General features: G+C 44.8%; 1 protein-coding gene across 4 annotated transcripts in view; it reads right to left on the bottom strand.

The window, feature by feature from the left end:
* dlgap4a (discs, large (Drosophila) homolog-associated protein 4a) overlaps positions 1-11912 on the bottom strand; it is a 61240-nt gene extending 49328 nt beyond the window's left edge. For 2 of the 4 annotated variants that reach the window (XM_037478454.2, XM_037478457.2), the window contains exon 1: positions 11478-11752. The gene's annotated coding sequence lies outside the window, so the exon portion shown is untranslated. Of the gene's footprint in view, positions 1-11477; positions 11753-11835 lie in introns of those variants that run through there. The other 2 variants (XM_037478455.2, XM_037478456.2) reach the window with 2 other exon arrangements.
* Between the last annotated feature and the right edge of the window lie 7147 nt (positions 11913-19059).

Here is a 19059-nt window from a genome sequence, read left to right on the forward strand (position 1 = left end):
ATGAATGCCAGGAGAGTGATGACACAGCAGCGGGGAGCGGGAGGAGAGTTCATCCCCCAGCCTTTCGACGAGGGACAGAGGACGAGGGCTCGGAGAATGTATAAAAACATCTCTGCACTCCGCTCTTTTCCGTGCTCACTCAACAATCCCTTCCTCTTATTCATCGACAGCTTCAACCCCACTTTGCTGGAATGCTTTGAAGAAGGAGCTGGGAAGTTCCGGGTCCAAATGAGGGCCCTTGATGAAAGCCCCGCAGCCCCGTTTGTCCATCTGCTTGACAGTAGCTGCTCGGTAAGTGATCTGGTGAAACGAGGCAAATATCGTGGCGCTGGTCTCCATTTATTTAGGTCAAGCTCAAGTCAAACTACTGACTATTAAATTAACGTACAAAATCGGCTTCTGAAGTTCCAAAGCTGGGATCTCCATTGGTTGCCTGGCAACGTCAGAGAGACAGCGACACTCACATTTACAGATTGAATTAACAAGATATAACATGTTAATTGATGAGTGCTTGTAGGTGGAGTTGGGTTCGTTATTTCCTTTTCATTTCTGTGATTACAGTCTGGATCGCGTCTCACGTCTCGGTCCCAGCTGTGGCTTTAATACTTTAGTCTGAAGCGAGATGTTCAACGTCGGCCACATTTTCCACCATTTGCCAGAGGGGGACTGGACAATGTCCCAAGGACCAGGTGGGTGTACGGCACCTTTATCTTGCTTTGGTGTTCTGTGCTTGTTGATTTCTCGAGGCTTCCATGATCCGTGATGTGTGCTTGCTGCCTTCCAATCAATCGAGACTGCCGAGTCTTGTTTTCGTTTTTTCAGCGCTCTCTGGTTGTGTTGTCTTCCTCGTTTCACCGAAAGCATTGCTTATCTTAACAAAACACATATGCTTTGTTCCCAGGGACAGGTATTGGATCTTTTGAATGACGGCGCTCTGCTTCTCGCAGTAAGTTTTGTCCTCTGGATGTGCTGCACATCGCCACCCATGGTTTCCTCTGAGAAAGGCGACGACTGTCGGGGCGAGCAAACAAAACACGCCTTGGCTGTCAGCTGCGTGCACATGAAGCTCAGCGGCAGTCAGAAAGACTCTTTTGAAGCTATCCGTCATTCAAAGACCTCTCGCTCTCCTGCTTGTACTCCACCAGCTGACTGTGGGCATTCACCTTTTATCTCCGTGAGACAATCATGGCGTTGCTTTCAACTGAACCAAATCTCCTCTCTCTGCCATCAGTTGTAATTACAGCACAAACTCCTCCTCCTCTTTTTCCACCTTCGTTCTTCATCACATCCAGTGCTGATGGTCCCCTCCACCGGGCTACGCCACGAAACGCATCTAATCATCTAGATCTTTAGTCCACTGTCTTATGTCCTAATCCATGGCATCACCATCCCCAGTGTGCGAAATCACCCTGCTGGCAATCAAGGGGGGGGTCGCGTCCCCCCTCTTCGATGACCTGCGATAACATCCACCCACGCACCACCATCTGGGTCCCCTGTGTTGTGCTTAAGACCTACGCAGACTGGATATGTGATATGCACGATGTCATGCCGAGACGACTATGCTGTGTACACAGTTTGAACACACATCACATCGGCTAATCTTCCTAAACAACAACAACAACCTGCAACAGAATACTTGCACCAACAAATGGTTACATGATGTGTTGACTCTAAATGCAGCCTGTCCTCGTTGAACTGAGACAGGATGAAGCTTTTCCAACTAAGGTCCTATCCAAAATTCTAAAACTACACACTGAAGATCAGCTTCTTTAAAAGCCCCAAAAGGTGAAGTGTGTGTGTTGAACTATTCATCTGGAGCCTCCAATCATTACACAAAGTATATTTATAACATACAGTAGATCGGTACATTAAATCCGTTTGAGTTAAACAAGTCTTCTCCCTCTCGCATGCATTTCAATTGATTTCTTACAGCCCCCAAGTCGGGAGACTTTACTTTTGCATTTGTTAGCGACGATGACGATGAGGCCACTTTCATGTTCCAGCTTCCTTTTCACATGCATAAAAAACGCTCTTTGCTGCTCCGCAACAACACACACACACACACACAAACACGTCTCCCTCGCTTGAATCATGACATTCGGCTTCTGACGCTCGCCCACATTCCAGCCGTCCTCGGGAGGAGGAGAGAGAGCCGGCGGCCTTGCGCCGGCCATCCAGGGACAATGCGGCAGGCGGGCGGCTCCACCACAGCGGCGCCACGGCAGGTTGGGCTGAAGGAGAGGCGATGACACCCATACTAATGAGGGTGTTAGCAGCGCAGTGAGCAGGCGCACGCAGGGGGGGGGACGAGGCAGAGACGACCACGCAGAGGCTTCCCTCCTCTCACCTCACCCTCTTTTTTGACAAATCCATTGCACGCCGCGGCAGAACAACCACACGTCGATCCCCTTACTGCAGGTACGACAAGCAGTGTTGGTACGTCGGCTCCAGAACATGCTGCGGGGCCGTCTTACGTTCCGTTAGAAATGACTGGGACGGACCCCCCCTCCCCCTCAAAGGGCTGACAGGCAACCTTTAAGAGAGACATAGAAACACGTCTTTGTTCATAAAGAAATGTGCGCACAGCTTGTGAATCCCCAGCAGCGTGACGGCACGACTTCATCAGCACCTTTCAGTCTGTGTCATCAATACGAAGGTTTAGCTGGTCGAAGCCACTTCAGTGTGTAAGCAGGTTAAAGTTTTAGCAAGGAGGTAAAACAAACCTGCACTGTGAAGTGATGCTCCAAAGATGTCTGAATGTAGGACAGCAGCAACGTTTTGATCCAAACAAACTATGTACAGGATGTCATTCTGCTAATCAAACAACACAATAGCTAATTGAGGTTTGTGGTATCGTAAGTAACAGTTCCTTCAAATGAAACCATATACATTGTTTGTCCTTTGTGTCTATTGACAGACTGTAGCGTGTCTGCTGTGAAGACATTAACTCTTCGTATGGATCTCGTTGTTTAACGACTAAGACGGGATGTGAAAACGCCGAAGCCAGGCTCTATCAAGTATCGATCAAAATACAACAATTTCCATTTCGATAATGCATCGTGTTCCTTTCTCTCTAATTGTTGCGATCCAACAACCAAAACCTGTCACTCAAACTCAACTAGTCAAAACAAGGCAGATTTTTCTCAGCTCGCATGACAGCGACTAAACATCACAACAGAGCGTGGTGGTATTTACTGCACCCATGTGCTTCTGTGGGCCGTACAAATTAAAGTAGGGCCGATTAGACGGAGCGATGAGGAGATGAGAGGAAGCACGAGTGCAAACAGTGACCTTTGGGAGTCCTTGCAATTCTCCAAATGAGATTCATCACCACCAACAACAGATTAATAACGGATTAGATTGCCTGGAAATGACGGACAGATGCTCTCCGTGCAGGTGGCGAATCGGAGGGAATTCTATCATTACCCCCGCTCCCGGGGCACGACTGTCCGCGTGGCAGAGTTACCGAGACGTGTGGCGTTCAGGGGGGGGTCTGAGGCAGATGCTTTATTCGAAGGGCCTACATTCATATTTGCAGACAGGGTCCCTCTTGGGAAAGGCTGGGACTGCATTACATCGCTTCGCCCCCGCCAAACCTCCTTCGAGGCCCGGGAGCCTCTTGCTGCCCCATTACCTGCCAGTATTCAGGAACAGCTGCCTCCCTCCTGCTGTGAATTATGCAACAGCGGTGTTTACAATAGAGGCGCTCCGCCTGCAGAAACACAAACAAGGACGTATACGCTCAGGGCGGGGGGGGAGGTACAGTTAGCGCGGGAAGGAAGTTGCGGCTCAGGGTGACCTGCCCGTCGTGGAATGACGCTGCGCGCAGGGCGACAGCGGGGACCAAGGGGTCGAGTCATGGTCGAGGAGATTTCTAAGCAACGCAGACAGCCCGCTGTGGATCGCACACATAAAAAACCCACAAGAGGACGGCGGAGGAATCACAGGAGTCAGTTGCTCGCCCGTGTTGCTGATCCTGCCGCAGTGGCAGAGCAACACAGGTTTCTCTATTACATCACACAGCTCCTATCTGAACACACAGACCATGATGTCGGGGAGCAAATCAATCAATTAAACACGGTGCTAAATGTTCATTGTGTCATACCGTGTGCAACATACAAGGGGACGGTCAAGGCCTTAATGAACGTCCGGTGCTCACGTGTCACGATGTGTGACGTTGAGTGCTACTTAGATGGGGAATGAATGCGTCGTGAATAAGATATGATATGTTGCGAGTATACTGAAGCACACAAACACAGGAGCGTGTCGTAATCTGTTGATGCAGTTTTAAGTGTTTTTTTTTATAGTGTGAAGATGGGGCCACATTGTCATGCAAATCTCTTGCACTTGGTGGCGTATCAACTGAGTTTGGGAGGATTTACACCTGAGGGATTAACAAAGAATGAAACACAATGATTACCCAATTGAAAGAAAAAAGAAAAAAAACGTGAGGAATGTAAAGTTGCGGAAAACACAGTAGTCTGCGTGCAGCCAAAGGTGTAAACGAGGCTCACGGAACAGATGCCGAAACTTGAATGAAACAAAACAGCAGCGCGCCTGATGTCATGTGGCAAACTGCTCTATTTAGCTGCAAGGTTACAGCGAGGGTGAGTGATCAAGAGAATGTTTGTGCTTAGCAGTCCTCGGAGAAGTGTTGCATCTATCTGTAAAAAGAGAGACAGGTTTCAAATTGCCTCAGCGCCGAGGATGACACCGTGCACCATCACTCCTTCCGGCTACGGTCAAAGTCTCTCTGTGTATGTGTGTGTGTGTGTAGGATGAGGGGATGTGGGGTGTGTAATGTCACACGGCTGAATGTTTTTCGGGGGCCTCGCGATGAAGGGGCTGTGCGGGTGCGCTTGAGAGGCTCTCCTGACCAAACAGCGGTTTGCGAAATTACTAAAGTAGTAAACAAGGGTCGGGGGGGGCGACAAACATGTAGAAACCAGCAAATAAAGACACTACGACGGCGTTGTCTCGTAGTCACCTATCACTTAACAGAGGCTTCTGCTGTCACACCAGAGGCCCATTAACGCATTTAAAAGGAGATTCTTTAAAACAAAAAGGATACTAATGAGAGGGGAACATCTTTTAGCACATGAAGACCTAGATTATTTTGTACACTCCGACAGTCTCTCCTGGTTAATGTGGGATGAAATGTTTAAATCACAACGGCGTGAGGAGCTTTCACAGTCCAGATGTTACGTTTTTGGTTCCCATATGTTCGGTTTTAGGGAGAAACGTAAACACTTATGATCACATTAATTATGCGTTGGAAAACGTGTTTAAATTGTGGACTATTATGTTTCCTTTTTTATCTATTTGAAAACATCCCTGTATACTTTGGAATGATGTTACTGTTGGATAATTCAACAACACACATCCAGTGATAACGCCTGAAGCACCAATCAGACGGCAACCTCTGATTCTGAAGCCAAAGCGTAGGTGCCTAGACCTGCATTCTTCCTAATGGCCATCAGGGGGCGACTGACTCTAGTTTAATTGAATGGAAAATGAAAAATTACCCCGCTTTTCGCTTCATTACGTTCACTTGCTACACGCACACACATAACCCACACACACATAACCCACACACACATAACCCAGCTACAATTCAAGCGGCTCTTATTGTGAAACGGCTGCAGGAAAGCTCGTCGAAAGGTCAACAAAGAGGGCAGGCACAAAAGAAAAACCTTCTCATCACTATTGAACAAAAGGCTTGATGCAGTAATTATAAAAAGTAAGGGTTAAAAAAAAAAAAAACGATTCACACGTGTGACCATGAATTGTGTTTTTTAGAATGAAAGTATCTTGTGGAGGGAATAACAAGTATACATTTGAACAAACAGACTTCATCTGAAGAAAAGGCAACCGTTATTTTTTAACAAATCTTATACAAATCTTATTCTATTAGGAGAAGCAGTGACGGCGGCTGGCGTGACAACGCAAGACGTTGCATCCATATGGCGCTCGGGGGCCCGGGGGCTGTGACACACGCGGGTCAGGTCTCGGTTTGAGTGAATGTAATTTGGGGGGGAAGGAGCCAGAAGGCGGCCATCCCATGGTGTTAATCTTCAGAGGGCTCAGATCTGCTCTCTGACCCCCCCCCCCCCCCCCCCGTCACGCTGGCGGACCAGAGACCTCGCAGTAAAACTACACGCCACCATTTTGGCTCAGAAAGCCAGCTTCCGCTGGTCAGCGGGTGCGGTATGTGGAATCAACGACGGGACAATCCATCTGAGGAGACGGAATCAATTAGCAGGCTGTTTTGAGACAGAAAAGAATATTTCTTTTCTCTGCACTATGCAGAGAGAACTTCCCAATAAAGACTTTTCCTTCCATGTTGGCTGCATGCTTGTTACCACACAAGTCGATATGTGTTTCTGCCATCCTGCAGTTCTCTGGAATATTAATGTGAATTTATGCATTTGTTTTGGACGTGCCAGAGGGAAGCAGCTCTCCAAAAGGCAAAAATCTGTTGTCGAACACCAGTTTTCTTCTATTTACAAGGATGTAATCAGAGCCAACGTGTGATTCAAGGGCAGCGGATATTGCAATGGAACCCCGCGAGCTCTGTCTCTGTCTGAAAAGTATTTTTTATATGTATACGCACGCAAACCACCCAGAGACACAATCACCAAGAAGTGCCCCAGAAATTCAAGCAAAGGTTATAGAAATTCTCTTTGTAGTGGCAAAACAAAATATCCCTGAGCCTTGAAAATCACCCTGCGTTATTTCTCGCCGCTTTTCTGCTTTGCTTCTCCTTTCACACAGCAAATGCCTCTCTTGAGTCTTGTGCGTACCAGTTTCTTGTTGTAAAGGATTGTAAACTGCAAGAAGGAAAAAAAAAGCCAAATCTTTATCCGCCAACGTCACGATGATTTAAACCCACTTCCAGTGTTACGTGTAAATAATGCCGAGGGGTTCCGTAATTATTCGTAGGTTGGTTGAAAAATGACGACTTCCCTTGCAAACCTGGACATGAACAAACAGCTGTTTCTGGGACCTCCTCGCTTTGGGCACATGAGACGTTGTTAATCACCAGGGGACACGGACTCATTAATTGCTGTGCGCTGATTAATCGTCCCTGGTGACGAACGTTCAGCTTAACATGCAAATGTGTGTCTGAGGATCCATTCAGCAAACGCGGCGCGGGCAGGGACTCATTGTAAAATGACACACACAGGCGAGATAACAAGACGCACTTGTCAGGGGCCGACTGTAAAACAGTTGTTTCTATTTTGAGCTCTTACACAAGAAGTGCAACTTGGATTGGACCAATAGCCGAGATGCCGAGAGGAGAGACGGCTGTTTGATGCGACGCATTAAAACGGTTTGTCCTTCCTGCAATGAAAAAAGGAGGAGGATGTGAGGGGAAAGGATAGAAGTAAAAGGCAGTGGAGGAAAAGAGAGGAGACCAAATGAAAGCACGGAAGGAGAGGAGAGGAGGAAAAAGGAAAGGACCAGAGACGAAAGGAAGGGAGATGATGGAGTGTTAAGTGAAGAAGTTGTGGACAAAAATGGAATGCAAGAGAAAAGGAGAGCAGAGCAGAGGAGAGAAGAGAGCAAAAGTAAGGAGAGGAGCGCAGGAGATTGTTGAGCACAGTGTCACTCCATTTCGCCCTTGATTTGAATCCCCCTCATCCATACATTTTACGAGGTGCCGATGAGACAACAGCTGGTCAGACGGGGCTCTAAGACACAACGGAAAGGAGTGCAGGAAGTGTACACATGGCTGAGCTCTGAGGTTGCACTGATGGCTTGTTGCTATGGTAAATATAGAGAAACAACAGCTTGAAATTATGCATCTACGGTATTTGGACTAAGTCAAAGTCACTCAAGCATTAGCATTGTCCTTTTAAATCCTCCATACCGCTAACTTGATGGTGATACATCATATCTGAGGAGCTCGGCAACAGCGCCACATCGCTCAAATGTAACGCAGCGTGACTGGCGACATGGAAGGCGGGTGACTCGGCTGTGTTGTAATCACCGCGTTGCGTTAGCGGACAGACCTTACACCCGACACGTGATGCGGGACTGATACAGTGGAGAGGCTGGCAAGGGAGAGCGACTCAAGTGGTTAAAGTAGAAAAGAGATAGGAGTTCAGCATCCAGGGTCCCGATACCTTGTGACATCTCTGCTCTTTCTCCTCTCATGATACAGCTAATGCGCCCCAGCATGGGCAGTCATACTTCAGCAGGCCTTATAATGAGAGACGCTGATCAAAATATTCATATAACAAGGTAAGAGCGAGATGAACAATTTCCGGCTTTGCCTCGTTAAAGGCGGGACGTTTTCATGCTAATCCGTGATTGGCTAAATACGTAGAAATAAGCTACCGATCGACAACCAAAACAGCATTGGCATATTCCAGACATATCCTTAAATTCTCTACCCGTGTTTGTTTGCAACAAATTTGCAGTAAAATGATAGCAGCTTATTAGAAAAAAAGCTATCCCCTTTCTTTAGTCGAGCAGAAGCTAGCAACTAGCCTTAGCTATCCCAAACGGCTTCCACGAGCGGCCCCGAAGGATCTTTAGCAGTCAGTCACCCATGTAGGGATTCAGTATTGTAACGTGTGTCAGTGCCCCGACACCCCCCCCCCTCCCCTACTGGGTAATCCAGCTGTGAGTCGGACAGGTGGCAGCGTGGTGGGACTGACCTCGCGAGCAGCGGCCTGTCTTTGCGATTGGAACCCGGACAACAGAAAAAAACAATTTGGATAAGTGGGGGACTAGTGGATTAATAATTATGGGGTTCAAAGATTAGCAGAATTTTTAAAAAATCAATCTGAAACCCCTATGAGTATGGAAGTAAGTCTGTGTCATCGGTGTCACGGTTTGGTTCTCCTTCCTGTTTTATTTTGCAGTTTCATGTCTCTTGTGTCCCTGGGTTAGCTTCACTTCCTGCCTTGTCTTGTGATTGCCTGATAGTTTCCACCTGTGTCCAATCACCTGCACCTCCCTAGTGTATTTAAGCCCTGTGTGCCTGTTGTCCCTTGTCGCGTCATTGTCTATGTCAAGTCGTCGGTGGTGCACGTCCTTCTGATTTGTGTTGGTGAATAAAGAGCACCTTTTGAAACTTTGAAGAGATCCTGCATCTGAGTCCTGCCTGCCTTTGACCTGCACCCTCATTCCTGACAATCGGTTGTAATAAAAAGGTGATTGAATTTCTAGCACTGAATATTTATGCATTGAAATAATGTATCTGAATGTTTTTCAACATTAAAATACTGCAAAAAATTCAACCTAAAAAAAATCACTGTTAAAATGTTCAGCCAAAACAATTCAGCCGTGAGACACCAACATCCGTGACACTAAGGAAGAGCAATCGATTCTAGATTCAAGATCAGGAGCGTGCGTCAAGCTAAAGGAGCGAGCACCCAATACACCTTGGGCTTCGGATTGTAGCCATGTCCAATAATAACGGGGCTTTAACTCTTCTTTATGCCATCAGTGTGGCAACGTATCAAGAAATATATAAAAGAACATATAATGTTCACCCTGAAACAAAACGTTTGCTTGCCACTGATATTTAACATTATTACAAGTATACAAATCAGCAGATCATCGTTAAAGCTTGGTTGGCTGACTGTGTAACGCAGCTGCTTTGTGGCACAACGTTATTTTGCTCGACACGGTTCGAATCCAGGTTCCAAAGCCTCGCATTAAGACGTACATCCCTTTATTTAAGACTGAGTTACTTGAAGGTCGCTGAGTTGTGCCAGATCCTCAATAAAGTTTACCCATGGTCATGAAGATCCTCATTTAACGATACGTGGACACCTTTTTATTTCAACCCCCAATGACACAGATTTACTTCCATATATGAGCACAAAGGAACTAGGAACGAGAGCACTGAAGCCACAATGAGGCCATAAATAAAATGGAGAATTCATTTTTTTTTTTTTTGGAAAACAACTATTAACATGTTGCCTTGGGTTAGATTTTGTGCTTTTGAGTCACCAGGACAGACTGTGGATTATCTTGAGGATAATATATATAGAGCTTTTCCACACTTTGAGCACCGCAAGCCAAGTAGCACTAAAAAGTAGCATATAGTATAATTATATTGGATGGCAGGCAAACATCTCTACGGTCAATACCTCCAAAGCTAAGCAACTCACACCAAAAGATCAATAAACACCACCACGGGTAAGAGAGGACTTTTGTACTTTGGGGTGAACTGTTACTTTAATCCATTCATATGCCTGTTTGCTCAGTCCTGGTTCTATTATTGCAAGACTCGACAGAGTCTGGGTGCGAAGTCTTTTAAAGCTTGACGTCACACTGATGTGTGTGATACTGTACGGCATTGTGTCTAATCACTGCCTGCAGTAGTCCTGACTAAGCCAGTTTAAAAAAATACATTTAAAAAAGAAGAAAAAACACCCCCATTCTGGATCGGAGCCAGCTGGGCTTTTTTTCTTATTAATACTCCTGTACAGTATCATCAAGGCTGTTGGCTCCTTGGCAGCAAACACGACTTTGACACCTGAGTGAGAGCCTAAAGTCCACCACCACAGAGCTGTTTCATTACAGGACTGTTGCTACTGCTACACAACCGTGTGTGTGTGTGTAAAAAGAGAAGGTGTACCATTGAGCTTACATCATGAGGGGTGAACCCATTAGCCCGCTCTGCCGGCAGCAGGGGCTCGTCCGCTGCCACACTGACATCCTTCAGTGGAGCCATTCGCAGATTTGTGGTGCCATCGAGCCGCGGGTGAATTATTAATCAGGGTTCCACTATAAAAAATGGGCTTTTAATTGTAGTGACTCCTGCTTGACAATAACTACGGAAACACGGGCCTCAATACAAACTGGCTATTGATCAACCCCCCCACCCCCATGATGCAGCCCCATTCCCCGCTTAAGAAGAGAGTTTGTCGCATACATTTAGAAAACAGTTATATATTCTACTTATTCGAGCAGCAATAAGAGAAGGGAAACTTCAAAGCAAAGAAATACTTGCTGTGGTTTTGATTTTCCTCTCTTCAAAAATCCAATGGGAAAAAAAGCCATGTAAACAACAAAAAGTAAATGTCCATTTTGAGCTAATTGATCCAAAAACCAAGTTAACAGAGATGTGCCTTATTGTTTCTCAAAGGGGACAAAACTCTAAATGAACTTTCAGATTTCCCCCCTACAGTCGTTTGTCAAATATCACTTCCAGATTGGAATGGGATGCAATGCCACTCCAGCTGTCGGCCTGACGCGGGCGCTGACGTGATATCCGAGGGTCACATATCGGTATCGTGCGGCTACGGACCCCCTGATGAGTGAAGAGCGACCTATTCACACAATGCTAAATCCTCAATTTCAACTCGGGGGCGGGAAAGTGGGGGGGGGCGGATGTCAATGCAACAATGCATGCGATGATGACCTCCGATCGAGCAGTCACTTCTTTCTGTTCCGACAGAAGCGGCGATGCAACGGCCGCTCGTACGCCCCGAGCCCCGAGCAGCTGAGCTTACCTTCCCGGTGCTGTACGGTGACGTTCTGCGGATGGGTGTCTCGGTCACACGGGATAGTTATCCAGCTCTTACATGTCGGCCGTAATAATCACTGAACCCCAATCCCCCACCACCACCGCCACCCTCCCCGGCGGGATTATCTGTCGGGGAGGTACACAAGACAATCCTGTATCATTGCTGGAAATATGGATCTGTTCTTTTTTTTTCATCCCGCAGATGGATGGCTCATTTTCGCGCAGCGGTCATCGCTTGTCGGTCCTCCTCCTCCTCCCACCCTCCACGCCCCCCCTTATCCCCCTCCAAAACACACATAAATACACACACACACAGTTCAGCCGGTCCTCCGGTAGGGGCTCACCAGTTAACAGGGATCCATCGCGGCGTGGAAAACGCAGTCTGGAGGCTGCCGGTGATGCTGCAACGGCGGCGGCGTTTGGTCCATTGAGACGCGGGATGAGAGAGGTGGGAGGTGGGAGGGAGGGAGGGGGGGAGAGGGGGTGGAGGGGGTCATCGGAGGGCCCACGATAATAAAAAAAACAACAACACTCGGCTCCGATAACGAACTATGAGAGCCGAAATCACTGTCTCTCCCGAGCAAACGGTGGTTGATGAATCATTCTGCGCACTGAGGCAACGTGCGCGATGCTCTCTGATGAGACTTCATTCACGTTTACTGCAGTGTGAGTGTGTGAGTGGAGTCAGATGACGATCACTCGTGAGCCGATTATTTCCCTGGTTAATGGTATTGTTATTTGCGTGTTTTGTCCTATAATAATGTTCAAAACCCACAAAAAATGTTTCACTACAGCCAATAGACAAAAAAGCATATTTTCTGTGAATCAACACCAAAACCAAAATCCTCAGTAGGCTCAACACTGTAGGAGCCACTGAGTCATAGACTCAGTACCTTTTTGTTTCAGATGTTCTTTTCAAATTAGTTTTAAGTGAGTGAGTCAGAAGACAAATAGTCCCCACAGACAGGGTTTTAAGAAACACTGACGTCAAGAGCACGTTGGTGACATCACCCAGTGAACATTTTTTGGTTGAAAAGACGTTGAATCAACGTCTATGCCCGACGTTGAAAAGACGTTGCAAAATGGTTTAAAAGTGAAAGTTGTTTCAACGCCTATTCGTAGACGTTGAAAAGACGTCTATGTTTAGACCACATATCAACGTGATTTTTCATACGGTAAAATGTCGTCCTCTACTTTGTGCTATAGCATTATTTTATAGGTGTAAAAAGAAATGACGTCCACATTTGTGCGTTTACCACCGATATTAAAAATCACGTTGAAAACGGGTCTAAACGTAGACGTCTTTTCAACGTCTACGAATAGACGTTGAAACAACTTTCACTTTTAAACCAATTTTCAACGTCTTTTCAACGTCGGGCCATAGACGTCTTTTAAACGTCTTTTCAACGGCAAAATTGCTCGCTGGAAAAGTACAAGTTACACACAATCAACTGTTGACAGTTGTCAATCATGTCAACAGCCCTTAACAAGGACAACACAATTTGATTAATGTGTATTTATTCATATCAATATAACACAACACTTTTCCTTAAAACAGAATACAAAAATAAATTATATTTTGTGAAAATAAACTATGAAATTATAAGTGGAGCAACAACATGAACCAGTTAGTTTAGAATTTAGTGTTTGTAAACCATTTTTCTGAATCATTGGCACTTCATTTTCAGATTCTGTAACAAGATCTGGCTCTGAGTCACTTGAATCCGGATCGTATACCTGAAATCAGCTCCGTCTCCCTCATCACTTCAATGACTCAGAATGCGCAGAACACCCCTCAGTTGCAGATTCCTCTAGTCAACAAGTTAATTCAATTCAATTCATTTTATTTTGTTCAACCCAAAATGAAAAATAAGCCTGAGTGAGCTTTACAGTCTGTAAACATGCAGCATCCCAAAACCACACATCGGCACACGTAAAACTCCCTTTAACAGGACAACCCTTAAGGGAGAACAGCAGAGGAGTAGGTGTGTACAGAGAGAACAACTTAAAGATGTACAGTATTCAATTCCTACGACAGAAATTATTCAAATATTCAGAGTAGTACACCAGGTGTAAGGCAGGACAACTGCAGGGATAAACTCCATCAGATGTAACCTCCATCCACAGGAACCTGTGAGGAGGGAAGAACAAAGACTTTAGGGAAAAGGCAAAGTGTGTAATTTGGGTTTATAATGACAGTAATAAAAAAGTTTAATAATGATAACAGCAGCAGGTGTTTGAGAACCATTATTTATAGATTGTTTACTTATGACATTATAAACAATTTATGGCATTTCTGGAGTAACATTTCCAGGTATATTACACAGTACCATACTTTACAATGTTGCTTTAAGCATGCCGTAACTTACGATGTTTTGGCTAGCTTGTTTACAGGCCACAACTTGTTGAATTCACCTGCAATCTGTGTTTAGGCCGCGTTGCTTTAAAAACGTGTATTTTCTACATGAAATTGGAACGGCAATAATAAGATATGGGTACAGCAACAACCTAACGCATAAACTTTTGGTCCAGTTCATGTTGAACGCTAGCATGCTCCGAGCTAGCATGCTAACTAGCAAACGATCTGCGCTAACGCTAACTAGCTTACCAAAACAACAGTCTTTCCGTATCGAGTGGTCAGCACAAGTAAAATAACTGGTAATAGTTCCAGGTGCTTCATTCAAACACACACGTACTTACAGAGTATTGGGGCCGGTAGCCGTGGTTGTTTCAGCCCGTTCACGTCGCTCTGCTCCCGGACACACTTCCCCTCGCGCTGCACCTGGTGGAAGCTCTGCAAGCAAGAACTTGCGCATGCGCGTTACAGATGTGATCAGAGTTAGGCGTTTTCAACTAATGTTTGAAACGGCCCTCAATATTTTGTCCTTAAAGCATATTGTTACGCCTCCTCTCCCGAGCCGGAGTGGAGGCGTAACAGACACACACTCTGTATTTCCATATTCATGACGTTTTAAGAAAAATCTTAAATGCGTTGAAATCACGTCTTTGCGTAGACCAAATTTCGCCGACCAGTTCATTCATTATTATGATAATATTAATGATATTATCGTCTCTCTTTCAACCTTACGTTACAACATGACACATAATCAATAAATTTACCCGTTTCTAGCACGTTGATGTTTCACGCACTTTTTCGCCGGTTGAAAAGACGTTGAAATGAGGTCTTAGACGTTCAGACCTCATTTCAACCCGATTTCAACCATATTTCAACGTTGAAATAACGTCTTGTGCTCACTGGGCACCTTAAGTGCTCATTTAAAGGCTGAATGGCCTGAGAACTTAATAAATAACGGTACTATTATGTAATTGTAAGCACGTGTTCATTGATTGCAATGATGATGTTCATGAATTTGTTGTGGAGCTTTCAGCCATCTTTTAATCAACAGATGACTTCTCACAGAGAAAACGTCTTTCTGAACTAAATTGTTAATCATTTACTATCATGTGTTTACATCTGTTTTATTTAGTTCAAGGAACGAGAGGCCTGCGGTTTTTGATGAATATGTTGATTAACATATGATGACTTTTTTCAGTCATAACACTGGAGTAGGTGACAGCTCTAATGTGACAGAGTCATTATCGATTCTGTGCGATTCTGTTCTCTTCAGTTCTGCAATGTTATTTATGCAAATGTAATATTTAGGTTAACATTTGTATTGTTCCTAGCTAGCAGGCAGTCGTTTTAAGCAAATTAAAAACAATACACGATCGTAACAAGTGTCAGATAGATGAAGCTAGCGGCTAGCTAGAGAAGCATTTAAGCTAGCATTTACGCTAATGTTAGCAGACAACTATATTTCCTTCATGAGTTGGTAAAGAACAGCAAACTTACCATAAAGAGACAAAGTGGTGGACCTACATTCATTGCTGGATCCCAAAAGAATAATGTTCCGTTATGTTGGCTTGAGGACATATGACATTAAACAGGGAGCCGTTGGCTAACAAGTTCTTATCCGGGTCCTTCTAACCGCGTGTTAACACCGCCCCCGCGTGGCCAAAAAAAACAGTCACATGTCGCCTGAAGGTCATTTTGGAGACTACGAGACCTTCCTCGCGTGTGTTTTTGTTATTTTGTCCACCCCATTTATATTAACGGGACTAAGCTAGACAACAGAATTTGGCAGTAATTTGCCCATTTTGGTAAGTCCATTACAATTTACTTCTTCTTAAAATTCAAAGATATTCCTATCAAAACAGGAAATGTGTCTTGTATTGGACATGACCATGATGGTATACTGTCTCTCAATATTCTAGATAAAATCACAGTTATGGATCCTCGTGGCTGCTCCGTTAATTCCTTTTTTTTCACGGTTATTGATGACGTTGATGCTGTTAGACTTAATAACCTACATACATTTTAATCTATGACTCTAGGGCTACTCATGAACATTTGCAAAAGTGAATTATGGCCTCACAAGTTTGGTTGCACAAATACAAAAATAATGTCCACATATGCACACAAGGGGGGGCGGGGGACAACAGCTATTGCATTAGTATGACTAATCTCCAGTTTGAAATCAAACTGACAATAAAGACAATCTGTTCTCCCCAGAGAAATCCACAGTGGCATGAGCATTAAGGGGGGCTGATTGGATAAGGGATGATATCCAAAGGAGCACCCAGCAAGCCAGTCGGAAGCAGAAAACTTCCTTTTTTTATTCAACTTGTCCTCTTCAATGGGGCTGTTAAATTATCCGACGGATTTTTCTTTTCGTATTTAATAATAATTAAATACCAAGGACTTAAATACAATTCAACAGCTTTGATATGATACATTATTTTCTTCCTCAATGAAGCTTTCTGTGAAATTCTTATGAGATAAGCAGACCATGTCGAATCAGCTTACCACCAGCAGCTTGTATAAGTCATAATGGATGTATAGTCGGGGGGGCAAAACCAACCAATTTGTACAGTTTCCAGTTTCACTCAAATATATTGTTTAAATGTTTAAAAAATGCAGCTGTTGGGCCAACTTCTGCCATTCAATGTCTCTCTGCATGGTTTTGTTAGTTGGAAGAAAAAAGGTTGTTCATTCAGCAAAGTGTGCTGTTTTTTTTTTTTCCTCCTTTCAAATGAACTAAGTAACACGATTCTGGGTTGTTTTTTTTAGCGTTGCAACCCTTAGAGAATCGTGACTCGCGGGTTGGCAGAAGGAGTGAAAACAGAGGGATAGTTCTTGCTTTGTCCGTGGCCTCCCTGTGAGTTTACTGTACGATATACAGTGAGTGTTTCGGAGGAGGGAGAAAGCTGCTCCACCATCAACTGCCAAACTCTGTCGTCAGCTTCATCACACCGCTCCGCTCTGTCATTGACAATCTGTTTCGTGTAACAATTTCCATATTCAGTATTTGCAGCAGGACTAACAAACTTCAAAAAAAGTGAAACTATTCTGCCTGAAGTGAAGATGTCCAATGTCACTCATTTCAGCGCAAATCAACCAACAGTCGTTTGAAGGGGAATGTCAGGAGATCCCCAAAGTCAGGGGACTTTAACTTTTAGGCACCAAGAACATTTTGCACAAGATGTGTACGATGATCCATTGATGGGATATTTTAGTCCAGTACAAAGCCAATGCAGGGTTAAACTTCATCTTCTGCCTTCAGCTGTGTTCCAGTAGCATGTGTTTCGCTAAACACAGAGTCCACAGAGCGTGCCCGCAGCCTCTATGCGAGCGCAGGCTCATTGGTTCTGTTCACACCCCTGCAGAGATAATTCAGTCCCACCGTGCAGCGCCGCGTCTCCATTTCGGTGAGTTAGTGGATCTGAACAAGTGGCCCAGCGGCGGCTCTGTCAAACATGAAACCCAACCTTTCTTCTGCAACAACACACAAACACACACACACACACTCACTCAGTGATTACGTTTTGGATGCAACAAATGATAGATGCAAAGAAAGATACGGTCATTGTATCAGGATGCCAAATTTACAATCCAGTGCATTGGAGGTGGATGGTTTCCTTTTGTATTTTAACGGTTTTCCCGACCTTTACTTTCTAAAAAACACTCACTTGCTAATTAGATGACTAATTGGACACCCGTCTCTCTGGCTTCGAGTGTGTCGTCAGGTTTCACACTGTAATCCACATCATTTACTTTAATGTGCGCAGGGCAATTTACAGGTGAGGCGAATAAATTGGATTCTGTTGTCGTAAACCACCGTGTGTTTTCTCCACAAAATGTAAGCAATGGCACCCGAGCAGCAAATATGTGCTTTCACTGCAGATAAAGAAAAGCGAGGCCAGATGCGAATTGCAATCGCTCCCAAAGACAGTCTGCAGAGGCAGAGCGATGTCAGGGTAGGGGGAGTGCGTGTGTGTGTGTGTGTGTGTGTGGGGGGGGGGGGGGTTCTCACAAGAGGATGTTAGGTGGGCGAGTGGCATTTCATCATACAATTCATGTACAGTAATCAATGACCACTCTCCGGCGGAGTGGGAGCGCCAGTGGGCATGTCAGATAAAAGCGCTGAAGGAGAAGAAAAACAGGAAACAGGTGGAGGTTGCAGTGGATTTGGCGGAGGGGGTGATGCTGATGAAAGGAGAGCCCAAACCGTGGGCAAGATTCAGAGATTAAGGTAAGAAGATGATTGTGTAAGCAATTACTTGACAGGAAGAGACACACACAAAAAGGCCAGGGAGACTGTTCTGATGAGCTCGCGCCTCCTTTCGTCTGTATAATCCTCCTCTTGGTGATCGCTCTTGAGATGAAAGGAACAAGCTTCTGTTCATTTTTTATTTATTTTTAAACCTAATTAAATGTCTTTTGTCATGACATGTGTTCATTGTTGTGTGTGTTCTTCCATTTATTTATCAATTGGTGTTCGTTTAGGAAGGACAGAAAAAACACTGTCCATGTAGTGTGCAGGAGGAGTGTACTATAGGAGTACTATAGGATGTTTTACCCCTTGCTTTAGCTTGACGGCGTCTTATCGAGGCAAAAACTGAATGTGCTTCTGTTCAAAAATAAATTAAACACCAGCAGCTTTGGGAGCCTGGCACCGTTCAGGCACAAGTACAGATGGCTTTGTAAAACAAGCTGCAACATCTACTCCCTGGATTCATGAGTCAAAAAATAAATAAAAATAGGAAGAGCTGAGACAAACTGCTTTCAGAGTAGCTGAGCTCAATTTCTCCTCAGCGAAGGAGGTGATCCGTCGAGCCCATTAAACAGAGCCAGGCGTCATAATCATAAGTCCTGCATGCAAACAACAGTGTGTAAACCACACAGTGCGGGACATCGGATTTATAGAAGATTAACAATTGAGGAGAATAAAAGATTCGTTACAAACAATGGTCAGCTATTGTGACCGTTGACTGGTGTACTGTGGGCGCATTAATGAAGATGAGCTGAGGGAGTTCAGGCAAAATATGAGGGTTAATCAGACCATGAACACGTGGTTACAAGGTCATAATACTGCATTTGATCTCTTCTGCTATTTTAACCGTACGACCTTGTGGTTTGATTCATTTTGGCCACATTGATAATGCATCAGCAGTTCTCAAATATCATCAGTGGTAAAAGACTGTAGGGAACCAGATCCCGCTGATTT

The sequence above is a fragment of the Pungitius pungitius genome, chromosome 1 (assembly GCF_949316345.1).
Source record: "Pungitius pungitius chromosome 1, fPunPun2.1, whole genome shotgun sequence".
In the NCBI taxonomy this organism is placed as follows: Eukaryota; Metazoa; Chordata; class Actinopteri; order Perciformes; family Gasterosteidae; genus Pungitius; species Pungitius pungitius.